The sequence below is a fragment of the Mauremys reevesii genome, linkage group 7, assembly GCF_016161935.1.
Source record: "Mauremys reevesii isolate NIE-2019 linkage group 7, ASM1616193v1, whole genome shotgun sequence".
NCBI lineage: Eukaryota > Metazoa > Chordata > Testudines > Geoemydidae > Mauremys > Mauremys reevesii.
Window position 1 is genome coordinate 16667495 of NC_052629.1, and position 14946 is coordinate 16682440.

Genomic DNA, 14946 nt, shown 5'->3' on the forward strand with positions numbered 1-14946 from the left:
AAATCAGCCATGATTCCCCAAAATCATGCTGAGGTACTGGCCTTATGATTTCAGTGCTGGATCAGGCAGAAAGAACAGCGGGGCTGTGAGGGAAAAGGCTTTAAAATGTACACAACCCAATGGCTTACAAAATAGAAATGGGAGCTCAAAACGTTTCTGGCATTGTTCTGTGTATGCTATAAAAGCAGCTGTGTTAAGAAAGCATGCAGGTTTCATAGCTAAGCACTCGAAAGTCAGGGAAAGCCACAACTTCTAGTTATCCATGTGTAGCATCTTTACTACTCCCTGAAGAGGCACAGGGGTAAAGTTACATGGAACAGCTTACAGGATTGGGGCCTTAAAGTCTTGATACTGTTCCCATTGAAGTCAATAGCAAAACTCTCATGGATTCAGTGGTGCAAAATCAGGGCCTTAATGCGTGGTTTTCAACAATGCAAGCTAATACTTCATTCAGTGCACACCTTCGGAAATGCACAGTTATAGAGCCTGCCTTCTGTGAATACTTGTGGATGCAGCTAAATTAGCCACACACACACACACACACATACACAGAGCACCCTTTCCTTCCTAGTGCTCAGTGACCATTACCAATATCACTGTCATAAAAAAAAATTACTGGGCATGCAATTTTCAAAGGCTCATAATTCAGTTGTATTACAACCCATGTATACTTCACACTGGGTTATTTCTCTGCCAAACTTAATTTTCTTCCCAGCCATTTTGGTGCAAGAGCTTTTTTTTTAAAAAAATTACCATTTTTATTTATTTATAACAAGGAAAATTATTTTGTAACTTCTTTTGTAACAGCTGAATCTTTTTGGCTCCAACTTTAAATAAAAAAAATCACCTTCAGGCAGAGAAAAAATTTGGTAAATTTCAATCTTCTGGCCAAAAGTTTTAGAAAATTATGAATGACTGAAAAGATACAATGGATATATTTAGCAGCTTTAACTATAGCTGTTACTAGGGCTACAACTATAACAAATATTCTCTTTGGCCTTTTGTGGAAGTTTCTCTTAAATATATTTTGGGTTCCTTCCCTTGTTATTGGCTAAGGCCTTGTCTACACTGAAGGGAAAAGTCGATCTAAACTATGCAATTTGAGTTACATGAATAGCATAACTCAAATTGACGTAGCTTAGATCTACTTACCGCAGGGTCCACACTATGTGACGTTGACAGGAATGTCAACTCCCCTTACTCTTCTCGATCAGGTGGTGTACAGGAGTCGACGGGAGAGCAATCAGTGGGTCTCCCAATAAATCGACCGCCGATGCAACGATCTCCGATCCTCCGGTAAGTGTAGACGAGCTCCAAGAAACTGAAATTGGTGGAACAAGTAATGTTGAATATATTCTAGGGCAGATCCTCACCTGGTGGTAAATCAGTATACTGCCATTTTGTTCAATACAGCAAAGTTAATTTACCTCAACTCTATGAGGACTGGGTTCTCTGTCAGTGAGCTGTGCACTGCTGTACAGTTTTTAAACACAATTTTTCTGAGAACGGGGCAATTCAAAGAGGAGGATGAAGCAGTGAAAAAAATGAATGAATGTTTGCATTAGTCAAAACAATCTTAATAAACTGAAGACCTCGACTGACATAAATAGGATGAAATTCAATACGGACAAATGAAAAGTATTACACTTAGGAAAGAATACTCAATTGCACAAATACAAAATGAGAAATGACTGCCTTGAAAACAGTACTGCAGAAAAGGATCTGGGGGTTATACTGGATTACAAACTAAATATTAATCAACAATATAATACTGTTGCAAAAAAAAAAGTGAACATCATTCACTGGGATGTATTAGCCAGGACCGGCTCCAGGCACCAACTTAGCAAGCAGGTGCTTGAGGCGGCCACTCTGGAGAGGGGTGGCAGGTCTAGGTATTCGGCGGCAATTCAGCGGAGGGTCCCTCACTCCCGCTTGGAGTGAAGGACCTCCCACTGAATTGCCGCAGATCGCAATCTCGGCTTTTTTTTTTTTTTTTGGCTGCTTGGGGAGGCAAAACCCCTGGAGCCGGCCCTGGTATTAGCAGGAGTGTTGTAAGCAAAACACAGGAAGTAATTCTTCCACTCAGCGCTGATAAGGCCTCAACTGGAGCACTGTGTCTAGTTCTGGGCACCACACTTTGGGAAAGATGTGGAGAAATTGGAGAAAGTCCAGAAGAGAGCAACACAAACATGACCTACAAGGAAAGACTGAAAAAATTGGGTTGGTTTAGTTTGGAGAAAGGAAGACTGAGGGGGGGACATGATAACAGTCTTCAAGTACGGAAAAGGTTGTTATGAAGAGGGTGATAAATTGTTTTCCCTAACCACAGAGGACAGGACTAGAAGTAATTGGCTCAAACTGCAGCAAGAGAGTGTGACACTGTATAAAAAGGAAGTTGACCATTTACACTAGTATTGTTACCACTATCACACAATTGCATTAAATCTTGTACAAAATATGCCATATAAGGTATCACTGGAAAAGTTGTGATCTGTTGAACAGTGATATCTTGCTGAAATGGGTATATCATCATTGGGTATGAAGTGATGAGATTTTACTGTTTGCTTGTTACTAAATATGTTGTATTCGTGGGTACACCCACAAGGCAGATTTACATCAAACTAGCCAGCCCTGTGTTGATAGGCCATTAAGGAGAATCAACTCTTCCAATGGGCCTCTCCCGAAGACACCTCAGGCCATACAGAGCTGCAGTGCACAGCTGTACCAATACAGCTGCACACTGCAGCACACGTGGTGAAGATGCTCTATGCCTACGGGAGAGAGCTCTCCTGTCAGCATAAAAAAACATCTCCACCAGTGGCAGAAGCTATGTCAACGGGAGAAGCTTCCGTGCCAACACAGTGCTGTGCACATGAGCGCTTATGCTGGTGTAATTTATGTTGCTATGGGGAGTTCTTTATTCACCCCTGAGTGACATAAATTATGCCGGCATAAACTGCAGTGTAGACGTAGCCTCAGAAAGCACAAAGAAAATGGATACTCCGTGACTCAGCAAGGCATGCAAGACATGTGACCTATGACGCCATGTTTGAGCCAGTACTTTTCTGGGAGTATAAATTGGGGATGGTGACATCACCTCCTTGCCTCATTCCTGCTCCACATTTCTGGACTGAGATTTCTAACAAAAGGGAGCTTTGAACAATGGACTGAGGATCCCAATATTTAGGAGGAACTTACTGCAAGCTAGCAAATTTACCATGACTGCTGTTACCCTGAAATCAACTGTAATGTTTATAACTCACTTTAACCTTTTAATAGCTCTCTTCTCTTTTTTATATTAATAAACCTTTATTTTTTAGTTTACTAAAGGATTGGCTAACAGCATGGTTTTTGTGTAAGCCACTGAGGATGTGTGGCCAATGGAGCCGTGACAACAGACTGCAGTAGGAAATAACCCAGGGGAAGCAGAGATTAGTCCAGTCATGCTGCTAGGAAGTGAGTCAGCGTGTTTCGGTGTCTGACCAGGGGATCTGACCTACTCCCCCTAGACCAGAAGGCCTGTGCCTTGTTTGTGGCCTATCCCAGCCAGGAGGCTCTGGGCCCCTAGACTGTGTCTGCTCTAGCCCAAAAGCTGAGTCTAAAGACTGCTTGCTGCTATGCTCCACACAGAGGTCAGAGCCCCAGACTATTACTTGCTGTCTGCCCCAGCCAGAAGATTTTGGGCCCGGGGGGGGGGGGCGTGCAAGTGGGGCAATTTGCCCCAGGCCCCGGGCCCCACAGGGGCCCCCACAAGAATACAGTATTCTATAGTATTGCAACTTTTTTTTATGGAAGGGGCCTCTGAAATTGCTTTGCCCCAGGCCCAATAAATCCTATGGGCAGCCCTGCTTTGGGCTGAATACTGCTCCTTGCTCACCCCCAGAGATAGAGACTGTGGGGGCCAGAGGGGGCCAGAGCTAGACTCTGTGTGTTACTGTCTGCCCCTGCCAGGAGGCTTGGGCTACAGACTGTGTATTGCTTGACCCTGCCCAGAGGGCCAAAACCTCTAGACCGTTTCCTGGCTGTTTGCTCTCTGACACAGTAAGGCAGAGTGGCTGCCCTCCTAGCCTGATAGTGAGGGACCGCTGCAGTCAGTATAGGGGAACATAATGTATTTGGATTGTAAATAGCTGATAAATTCTATCATAACAGACTATTCAGAAAAATAATCACTGCGTAAGGAACAGTCTTGTTGGGGATTAAAAGCCAGTTACACACTGAAAACAAAGAGAAATTGTACTGTGCACTGGATTGTAGAAAGGACTGGATCACGTTACCACCATTTATAATAACTGTAGCTCTGAAAGCTAAGATAAGGGTAATCTGACCTGCATGTTTCAGCGAGTAAGTTGATTACTAGGGTCAGAAAAGAATTCTTCCCCTGCGTGCAGCAGTGAACAATCAGCCAGGAATTAGCAAAGCTTTAGTCTGCCCCTGAAGCACCGGGTATTAGTCACTGCCAGAGACAGGGTGTGGGCCTTAGTGGACCATTTGTCTGATCCAGTATGGCATCTTATGTTCCATTGGCAAGAAAGTCTAGGGGCAACTGATTAAAGAGTAGGTGAGGCAGACCTTCCCTGGTCAGAGGGCCTTTTGCAAGTACTAGGTTTGCAGTTCTTCCACAGCACATCCACTTTGGTTTCTAAAGATTATGTAGATTGAGATTTCTTGTGTGGATTCCCTAATTGCTGAAGGATCCTGATTACAAGTCACTGATAATAATTACTTATTTATGAGCCTGCAAATCTGTTTTTTGTTTTGTTTTTTGTTTTACAGCCTGGTCTACGCTTAAAATGTTGATTGACCTACCTGTCTACCAAATGTTCACCCCACAGAGTTAACATAAAGGGGCTAGAATCCACTCTGGTACGCTCAATGGGACTACTTATGAAAGTGTAATGTGATGTCCCTTGGTAGTTTGTCACCAGTGGGAACTGAACCCTATATTTGGATCTAAAAACATGCGCCTCTATTGCCTAAGCTTAAAGACCCAGCTCTGTCAGAAACAAGTCAGGAGCTGACTCATTTGAACACCATTTCTATTTCCAAACCTCAGCCAAACAACCACCCCATGCCCAAGAAAACCACCATCCTACCCCAGCCAGAGCTTTGACCCTGAAAAGAGTCTCAGAGACTCCAACAAGTCAACTAGGGACTTCACTATTGATTTTGTGTGAACGGCACTCAGATACTACAGTGATGGGAAGTTGTACAGAACCCTGAGAGTCTTAGCGTATATACAACATGCCTCTGGTGGCCGCCAGCTGAGGAGGTGCCCAGCACGCAACTTGTGGTAGGTAGTGACCCAGGAAAGGTAGTAGAAGCTTATGCCTGAACCCCTAACAGGGAGTTCCCTGACTTCATAGGGCCCTGGGTTGGAACCTGGTGGAGAGGGCGAGGTCAGATTTCCCCTACCACCTCCACGGGCCACCAGGTGTGACTGCTATCTGCTCTATGTCCCAGCTCTGAGGCATAGGGGCTATAGACTGTTTGTTTTGCCCTGCCCAGGGGCTACAGACAGTGTGCTGGTGTGTTCTGCCCCAAAAGGTCCAATTTCCCCAATTACTACTATCCGCCCCACCCAGGAGGCTTAGGGGCTATAGACAGCTTGTTCATTTTGCCCTGTCCAGGGGTTACAGATGGATCATTGTTCTGCCCCATCCAAGGGGGACAGGACTCCAGTTGTGAGTGTCGGTCCCAGCCCAGAGGCTCAGGGGCCATGGATTATTTGTTTACGCAGCCCCACCACGGGGCCGGAGCCCACCTTGCTGCAGCTCCCTGTAGTAGCAGGAATCTTATGAAAGATGGCAGACAGTGTGTACCAACCCTGCACTGGGCCAACAGGGGCGGCCTGGCTCGGCACCCAGAGCCCCTGTCACATGCTGGTCTGCATTTTTCTGGATCAGCCTTTCTAGAGGCACCACTTTTTATCCATTCACAAAAAGAAGTCACTGTTTACAACTGTGCCAAAGCAGCAAAGCAGAGGCTAGAGCAATAGCAGTGACACTGCCAGCTTCCGAAAAAAGGTTTTTAAAATTTACTGCAGTAATAGGTAGATCAGGATTTTGAACTTGGTGGAAAAGTTGAGAGAAAGACACATACATTACTGTTGGGTCTTGTGCTTCCACATGTGGCCTCCTGCTGTCACTACTTTTAATGATGCTGAGAGAAAGCTCTCACTTTCCCTTTTCAACTGGTTTTCTTTATTGGACCGGCGTCTTTCTTAAGGCAGTGATATCACCACTATTGGGCATGCTGAGCTCCTACAATAGTTCTTTTGCTTTGGCTGGGACAATCCAAACGTGCAGTAGTCTCCTGGGATGGCAAAAACAATTCCTAATTATTTTAGCCAGTTGCAATATGAGTATAGAATATCAATCTATCCACTAGGTGGAGGCCTGTAACACTAACCTGACGCTGGGAATCTGCTACCTACATCTTCCAATTTCTTATGAACGATGGCAGATTTTCCTGATCTCTGTGTAGGCACAAATACCTCCTCCTAAGCCAACAGTTGACTGAGAGAGTGCAACCCAAATTATCCAAGATGAAAGGGACACAGTCAACCTAAAAATAAACAAACACATTAATTGACCTCTGTTATTAATAACACCTTACATTAGTAAAATGAAATAATTTCAAAAATCCAGAGTACTTTTCACTGCCAGTGCTGTTTGTTTACTTTTTGCATTTCTCTGAGTTTAGACAGTCAGTTTCACTTTGACTTCATAAATCAGTTGCTTTAACTTTGTTCGCAGGCTCGCTTTCACTATCTGAGTGCTCTAGTGAGTGGGCTGCAAACGCTGCAACACCATGTTTGTTTGTTTTTTAAATTGCAGTGGAAACAAACATAGGAACTATTTTGTACAGCTCTTGGGATATTTTCTACTGGAAAAACTTGACTATACAAAAAAAATCTGAAATTTGGGGCTAAATTTGAGCTGCGTCCCTTGTGAATCCCCGTACGCTTTTATTAGGGGAAGCTGTGTACGTGCGCTGTGATTACAACATGCAGCCTGAAGTACAGTATGTATACTTGGGTGTCTAGTCCCCCTTGTGCAGTTCCCATGAAAGTTAATGGGAGTTCTGTTCAGGCATTAATTCTTTTACAGCTTTACTCTTGTGAACTGGGAGCATGATTCAAAGTACTAGTATTTCAAATGAGGGGCACCATATACATGTTGCAACAGAACACCATGGTGACAACAGACCCCCTAAAGGTAGTGATCTGTATTCATGATTATTCAGCATTACAGTGGTTTTTGTAAAAATAAACAACTAAAGACAAATTGCGCTGCTCTTAGGAACACTACTGAGAACAATGGGGTTACCTGGGGTGCAAATGGGGCAAAATGTGGCCTTTACTGTAGACCAGGAAGACATTTAGAACAGTTATGCATCTTTTACGCTATTTAAAATGCAGGGACAAATCAGCTTGATGTCCCTTTAAAAAGAAATGTAAGAATAACTTGTATATTGTAGAGCTGGATTCCCTCTTAAAACCCCGTAGAAAGGGATTAAAGGGGTTTGAAGTCTCCAAGAAGACCCTTCATGTATTTCCTTCTCAAATATTGTGTTAGAAAGCAAGGTTTGCCCCTATGGAATGAACCACAGAGCCAGCTCTTAAATCAGCAAGGACCAGGGCTGTTCATGCAAATGCCTCATCTTTCTGCACTGGCTTTGCACTACCCTACTGCCTGACAATAGAACCATGCATCTTCAGTATCCCTATGTCAATAGCTGCCACTTGGACCCTCTTAAAGTGACCATATGTCTTGATTTATCATATGTAGTTCCTAATATCTCAGGAACTTCTTTCAGGACAGAATGGAGACTGCCCAGGGAATAGGTTACAAGAGTTGAAGCAATAGAGATTAGCAATGGAATAAAACTAGTTTTGACCTTTTCTGCATATGTTTTATGAAGCTATTTTTAAAGAGATTTAATTTTCTCAGTGGCCTGCTTATAAAGCACACCAAGTAAAGTGTTATCTGTAGAACCCTATGGTTCAAATCATGCTGCAAATGGGACTGATGGGGCACAGCTTTAAGTCTATTCTCTCCACGATGAGTGTGTAACTCTTACTAGCATCAATATATGGTATTCCTGGGGCTGGAAAATATGCCTAGATGTAGACAATGCAGCAGTATCCTGATTAGCTAAAGATTTCAGGGGACAATCAAAACCATCAGATAACTGTGGTTCAGTTAATCCAGGAAGCCTACCTGGAGTTCCCCTCAGTTCCAGGAAGCACAGCAACTCCTCTTTAGCTGTCCATCCTTGGGGCTAGGAGCACTGTCCCTCTTCCTTTTCAGCTGGCCAGCACAGTAAGCCTCTGGGGACATACTGGATCATCAGACTGATATCAGATTCAGATTAATCTTCCAAACCTGATTCTAAGCTTTCTTTAGTTAGCAAAGGACAAAACCCATCAATATAGTGAATATGGCTTCATCTTCCCCTTTCATCTGTTCTGTTTTTTCTCTCTCTCTCTCTTTTCCTGCTCTCAATAGAGATTAGTAATGTACAGGGCCGGCTCCAGACCCCAGCGCGCCAAGCGCGCGCTTGGGGCGGCATTTTGCCGGCAGGGCGGCAGCCGGCTCCGGCGGACCTTCTGCAGTCATGCCTGCAGGAGGTCCACCGGAGCCGCGGCTTCTGGGGACCTCCCGCAGGCATGACTGTGGAGCGTTCGCTGGTCCCGTGGCTCGGGTGGACCTCCCGCAGACGTGCCTGCGGAAGCTCCACCGGAGCCGCGGGACCAGCGGAACCTCCGCAGGCACGTCTGCCAGAAGTCCCCCATAGCCGCGGGACCGGCACCACCAGAGCGCGCCCCCCGCGGTGCGCCACCCTGCTTGGGGCGGCGGGATTCCTAGAGCCGCCCCTGGTAATGTAATAAAACTAGATACCTGGATACATGTAGAAGCAGAAGGAAAGACGGGGAAGCCAACACCATGTGATCTGGCCTGCCTACAATGAGCCACCAAAAGGCTTGGCCTATTGACTTTACTCCTTCTTGAATCATCTTCCTGTGGCCAGGGGCGGCTCTAGGAATCCCGCCGCCCCAAGCAGGGCGGCGCACCGCGGGGTGCGCTCTGGTGGTGCCGGTCCTGCGGCTCTGGGGGACCTCTGGCAGACGTGCCTGCGGAGGTTCCGCTGGTCCCGCGGCTCTGGTGGAGCTTCCGCAGGCACGTCTGCGGGAGGTCCACCCGAGCCGCGGGACCAGCGAACGCTCCGCAGTCATGCCTGCGGGAGGTCCCCAGAAGCCGCGGCTCCGGTGGACCTCCCACAGGCATGACTGCGGAAGGTCCGCCGGAGCCGGCTACCGCCCTGCCGGCAAAATGCCACCCCAAGCGCGCGCTTGGCGTGCTGGGGTCTGGAGCCGGCCCTGCCTGTGGCAGTATTGCCAAACCCAAGCATGGGGCCACATTTTACTTTCTGTTACACTAGCATAACAGCCTGGTTCTGCAAATATTTTAAAAGATGGTTATTTACTTTACAGTAAATGGAGTTTTTCCATATGCCTTAGCCCTCACAAATTCCACTGTATATGTGTGCACCTCACGAGAACAAGCTGGAAATCTTTTAGCCAGTAGCGTCCACTGGGGCTACCCTCACAGAGAAGGTATAAAAGGCATCTAGAAGAACTTGTTACTGTAAGGTAAGTAACCTATTTTTCTTCTTCACGCTTTTGTCCACACGGACCCACTCTAGGTAAGTGGCTAGCAACTACCTTCCAAGGAGGTAGCTCATTGAATCCCTATTAAAATAATGACTATACAACAGCTCTGCAAAAGTGAGCATCTGATCTACAAGCTGTGACAATGGAGTAGTGACAGGAAAACATAGGTACCTAACTCCAGGTAGCTGCTCTACAGATTTCAGGAATAGTAACCTCTCTTAAACAAACCACAGCTGTTGACTGGTACCTAGTAGAATGAGCCCTAACTTGGAATAGGAAGTTTGTGCAGAAAGTAGGCAATCTTTAATGCAGTCTGTAATCCATTTAGAAAGTATTTTGAGAGGAAACAGCTTGCCCGTTAGCCTTATTAGTAAGAGTCACAAAAAGTCTAGGTGATTTATGAAAATACTTCATCGGAGAAAGATAAAAGGACATAGTCATGTATACATCTGGTCTGTGGAGTTTAATCTCCCCAGGAGAATTGTGAGATTTAAGAGAAATCACTAGAAGGTATATAAACTGGTTCATATGAAAGTCCAAGACTATTTTTGCCAAAAAGCACTGTTTATGGTTTGAGTGTGACTCTGCCTTTATGAAAGACAATATATGGTGGCCCTGCCATTAATGCTTGAATTTCTCCCACCCTGTGGGCCAATAGCTACTAGAAACACTGTCTTAACAGAAGGATGAAATAAAGAACATGTTGCCATTGTCTCAAATGGAGGGTCCATCAACGATGTGAGTATTACATTCAAGTCCCAATGGGGCAATGATTCCTTAATTGGTGGAAACACATGAATCAGACCTTTTATAAATCTAGATACTTCAGGGTGAGAAAAAATTGAATGACTGTCTGCAAGTGGACGATATGCTGATATAGCAGCTAAGTGGACCCGGCTGAAAATCTAAAGACAATAACACAAGAGAAAGTTTAAAGACAATAAATAGTCCAAGCAGGGCCGGCTTTAGGCCGATTCCCCTGATTCTCTGGAATCGGGCCCCATGCCTAAGAAGGCCCCGTGCCCGCACCTAAGAGGACCAGGCACCTTTTTAACTTTTTCACTCACCCGGTGGCGGTCCGGGTCATCATCAGCATTTCGGCGGCGGGGGGTCCTTCAGTGCCACGGAAGACCTGGAGCGAGTAAAGGACCCTTCGCCGCCGAAGTACCACCGAAGACCCGGACCCGGCCATGGCAGGGGCACCGAGCTTTTCCAGTCTTGGGGCGCAGGAGCGAGTGGGGGTGGAGCCTCGGGGGGAAGAGGCAGAGTGGGGGCATGGCTGCGGGGAAAGGGCAGAATGGGGGTGGAGCCACAAGGGAAGAGGCAGGCAGAGGGGTGGGGCACGGTGGGCATCCGGGCCCATGGCAGAATTCAGCCAGCCAGATTCCATGCTACTAAGTGTTGAGATTCTGGTTCAGTTGAAGCACCGGGCCTTGTTTCTGGGAAATTATGTCCAGTAGATTTATAAAGTGGAACTGACTGACTGCTGCCTCAGATTGGAGTACCAGAACTAGCACCCAGACTGGGGCTATCATTACCACCTGAGCTTTGTCTTAGCAAATCTACCTAAAAATTCTGGGAACTAAAGGAACAGGAGGAACATAAAGCAGATCATTGTCCCTTTGGAACAGAAATGCATCTGTGATAGAACATGGGGTTACTTCCTCCCAGGATAAGAACACTGGATATTTCATATCCATGTTGACAGTGAACAGTTGTCTCAAATGAAGACCCAAGTTTTGAATACCTGATCCAGTTCTTGATTGTCAGAGCTTTTTCTGCTGAGGTGATCTACTAAATTGTTTTGGGTACCTGGCCGATGGAGACCTACTAGGTTGAACAGATGTCGGGTACACCAGTCCCAGGGGTATATTTCTTTGTGACATAACAGGGATGATTTCGCTTGCTTTTCTCTGTTTATATAGAGCATAACAGTCATATTGTCTATCAGAATATGAATGGTGATCCCCTCAAAGAGGGGAAGAAATGCCCGGCAGGCTAAATGAATGACCCTGAACTCTAGTATATCTATGTGCAATTGAAACTATGCTCAGGACCACGTGCCTTAAATTCAGAAAGAGTCCAAATGAGCATCCCAACCTATCTTGGACACATCTGTCACCAGAGTCCTTGAGGGGTGTGATGAAGTGAGACTGTTCTTAATGTTTCCTCTGAATACTGTAGGGATGCCTCAGTTTCCCCTATGTGGTGGGATAAGGGGTGTAAGTGGGTGTAAGTGGTGCAGAGCAAAGGACCAGTATACATAAATGGCTGACACTCTATCTCCTGGCAACTAGTGGCCTGGGCCCTTCCCCCCCTGCAAGATGATAGCTAAAGGTGTTGGAGAACAAAGGAATCAGGTGACCTCCTGGCCCGGGAAAGGGACAAAGCCCAGAGGAGGAGGGGCTGGAGGATGAGTCAGTTTGGGGCTGGCTGGGGACGTGGAGAGAGGTGCAGACTTGGTTGTCTGGCTCACTGCCCCCCAAAATGGACCCGGCTGAGGGGTCCTGTTCTCTGTACCTACAAGCTCTGTTTTAGACCGTGTTCCTGTCATCTAATAAACCTCTGTTTTACTGGCTGGCTAAGAGTCACGTCTGACTGTGAAGTTGGGGTGCAGGACCCTCTGGCTTCCCCAGGACCCCGCCTGGGCGGACTCGCTGTGGGAAGTGCACGGAGGGGCAGAGGATGCTGAATGCTCCAAAGGTCAGACCCAGGAAGGTGGAAGCCATGTGAGCTTCTTGCCCTGAAGACAGTCTGCTCACAGAGAGGAGACTTCACCAGAGTCCTGACTGGCTTTGTAAGAAGAGAAGTTCCAGAGCCTCGCCTGGGGACTCTGTGACACGTGGCCAGTGGATGAACCCAGGGTTGTGAGTTCAACCCTTGAGGGGGCCATTTAGGGATCTCGGGCAAAAATCTGTCTGGGGATTGGTCCTGCATGAGCAGGGGGTTGGACTAGATGACTTCCTGTGGTCCCTTCAAACCCTGATATTCTATGAAACAGAACATGTTGGTAGACATTTAAAAGATCTGTCTACCAAACAAGAGGTGATAGGATGTGGTGAGAAACTTCCATAGTTGCATATGTTTGGCTGATGACTGTCATCAAACAGTCCAGAAGATTCGGTGCAGCAGGTTTTTTTATTGCCGTGTAGACATACCCTAAGGTTTCCTGAGCCCAGCCTACAGCTCTTCCATTTTCTCTCTCTTCTTTCACACTTCCTTCCTGTACCTTTGTACCCTCTGAGTTCATGAGGTAATTAGCTTTTAACTCTCTCCAGTTTATCCTCAATCTATCAAGTTGGCACAGTTCCCATATTCAGGTGTGAGTGCTGGATCACCTGCTGTTGACCAACGCCCTGTCACAATATTGATATGAGAAAGATGGAGGCCTCTGCCTAGAAAATGAATACAGTCTTACTTGCTTCCTCTTATGGACAAAGAGACCAGAGCATCGCCCTGGAATCCTTCAGACCATAGAGCGCCTCATCCATTTGAGAATTAAACAGATCATAACCATAAAAGGTAGGTGTCCAAATAGTGGCCCAAACCTCTTTAGGAATTCCTGATGACTGCAACAAAGATGTTCTTCTCATAGAGTCTGCAGTGGCCATTGTTCTGGCTGCAGTGTCAGAGGCATCCAATGAGGTCTTCAAAGCATTTTTTGTTACAAATTGGTCTTCTGAAGCCTCTTCTCTCAGTTCATCTCTGGTCTCCTAAGGAAGTTCCTCAGATAGTTGCAGAACTTTGTCCCCATTTGGTGCCAAGCCCAAGCCCATCAATAGAGCTCTGTCCCTTCCTGTCTTGGGTAGTAGGAGCAACTGACTCACCTGAGGAGGGCTGAGTAGGGATAAGCAGGCTCTGAGTGTTTGCCAGCAGCAGGTGCTCTCTTAAAAGCAGATCTCATGTCCTGTAGTGACATCTCTTGAAGTCAGGGCACTTGAAGAAATTGGCTTCACAGGAAGAAATGGTTGCCCTTGAGGAGGGTACTGTGGAGTCAGACCTATTTCACAAAGACTTCTATATAAAAAATAACTGTAGAAAGGCATGACAAGTACTCTGTGTGCACTCAGAAAAGGAGCAAAAACTGGCTCACTTATTAGGTATATGTGATTCTCCCAAACAATCAGCACTTCCTTAAAGTGTGCATCATTAGCAGGCACAGCAATCTCAGAGGCAGGTCAGATTTTGAAGTCCCGAGACCTGCTCTGCACCATCAGACCTATTTCTTGGTGCCAAGACAAGACTAAAAAGGTTTTTTCGTCTTTAGCCAATGGGCTTAAATAAAACTTATCAAACTCTATACTAAGGCCTGGGCTACACTAGCGGGGGGCGGGGGGGCGGGGAGGGCGGTTGAACTAAGATACGCAACTTCAGCTACGCTATTCGTGTAGCTGAAGTCAAAGTATCTTAGTTCGACTTACCTGGCCATCCTCACGGCAGCGAGTCGACTGCCGCAGCTTCCCCGTCGACTGCTGCAGCTTCCCCATCGACTACGCTTACTCCTCCTGCCGAGGTGGAGTACAGGCGTCGATTTGGGGATCCATTTATCACGTCCAGACGAGACGTGATAAATCAATCCACGATACATTGAACACTACCCGCCGATCCGGTGGGTAGTATAGACGTACCCTAAGCTACCTTACTAACTATAGTCCTAAACTACCTAAGAGCTACAAGGAAGCAGGAGGACACTGTGGGATCCTACTTGCTACCGTGGTTGGTGAGAAGGAATTGAGTGGGGGTTAGGGCTGCTCCACAATTTATACCTTTGCTACAGCGGGTGCAAGAGTGTGCAGGGTGTATGTATGCACAGCCCCAGTGGACACAGCTGGCTAAAACATTCCAGGCTTGCAGCATGCATGAGGTGCATACACAGCGGAATATGTGTGGGCAAAGGCAGCTCAAAGAGTAAACTTAAGCATACACATAAGCATTTCCAGGATAAGGGTCCCAGTAGCTCCTCTGAAGTGAATGAAGTTACACCTTGTAAATGAGAGAAGAATCAGGCCAAGTACCATCATCCCATGTGCACTGGCCACAATGAAGTTACTCCTAGGATGCAGTTGGTCCAGTGGGGTTGCATGGGTGTGATTCAGAGGAGAATATGGCTGTTTTAGATGTGTTAACATTTGATAGATCAGAAACTGCTGGTTTATTACTGTATGCAAAGGCAGGCAGCACCCAGATTATTAATCATTTACATTATGGTAATGCCCAAAGACCAGTGCCAGTGCTAGGCATAAGCAGACTAAGCAATTGTTAGGGCC

General features: G+C 46.3%; 1 protein-coding gene across 1 annotated transcript in view; it reads right to left on the minus strand.

Annotated features, from left to right (window-relative positions):
* Nucleotides 1–14946, minus strand: part of TIAL1 (TIA1 cytotoxic granule associated RNA binding protein like 1) — a 59153-nt gene that overhangs the window by 40014 nt on the left and 4193 nt on the right. Inside the window, exons 2-3 of the mRNA XM_039546844.1 lie at nucleotides 6412–6567; nucleotides 6103–6315 (exon numbers count right to left, since the gene is read on the minus strand). The gene's annotated coding sequence lies outside the window, so the exon portion shown is untranslated. The remainder of the gene's footprint in view (nucleotides 1–6102; nucleotides 6316–6411; nucleotides 6568–14946) is intronic.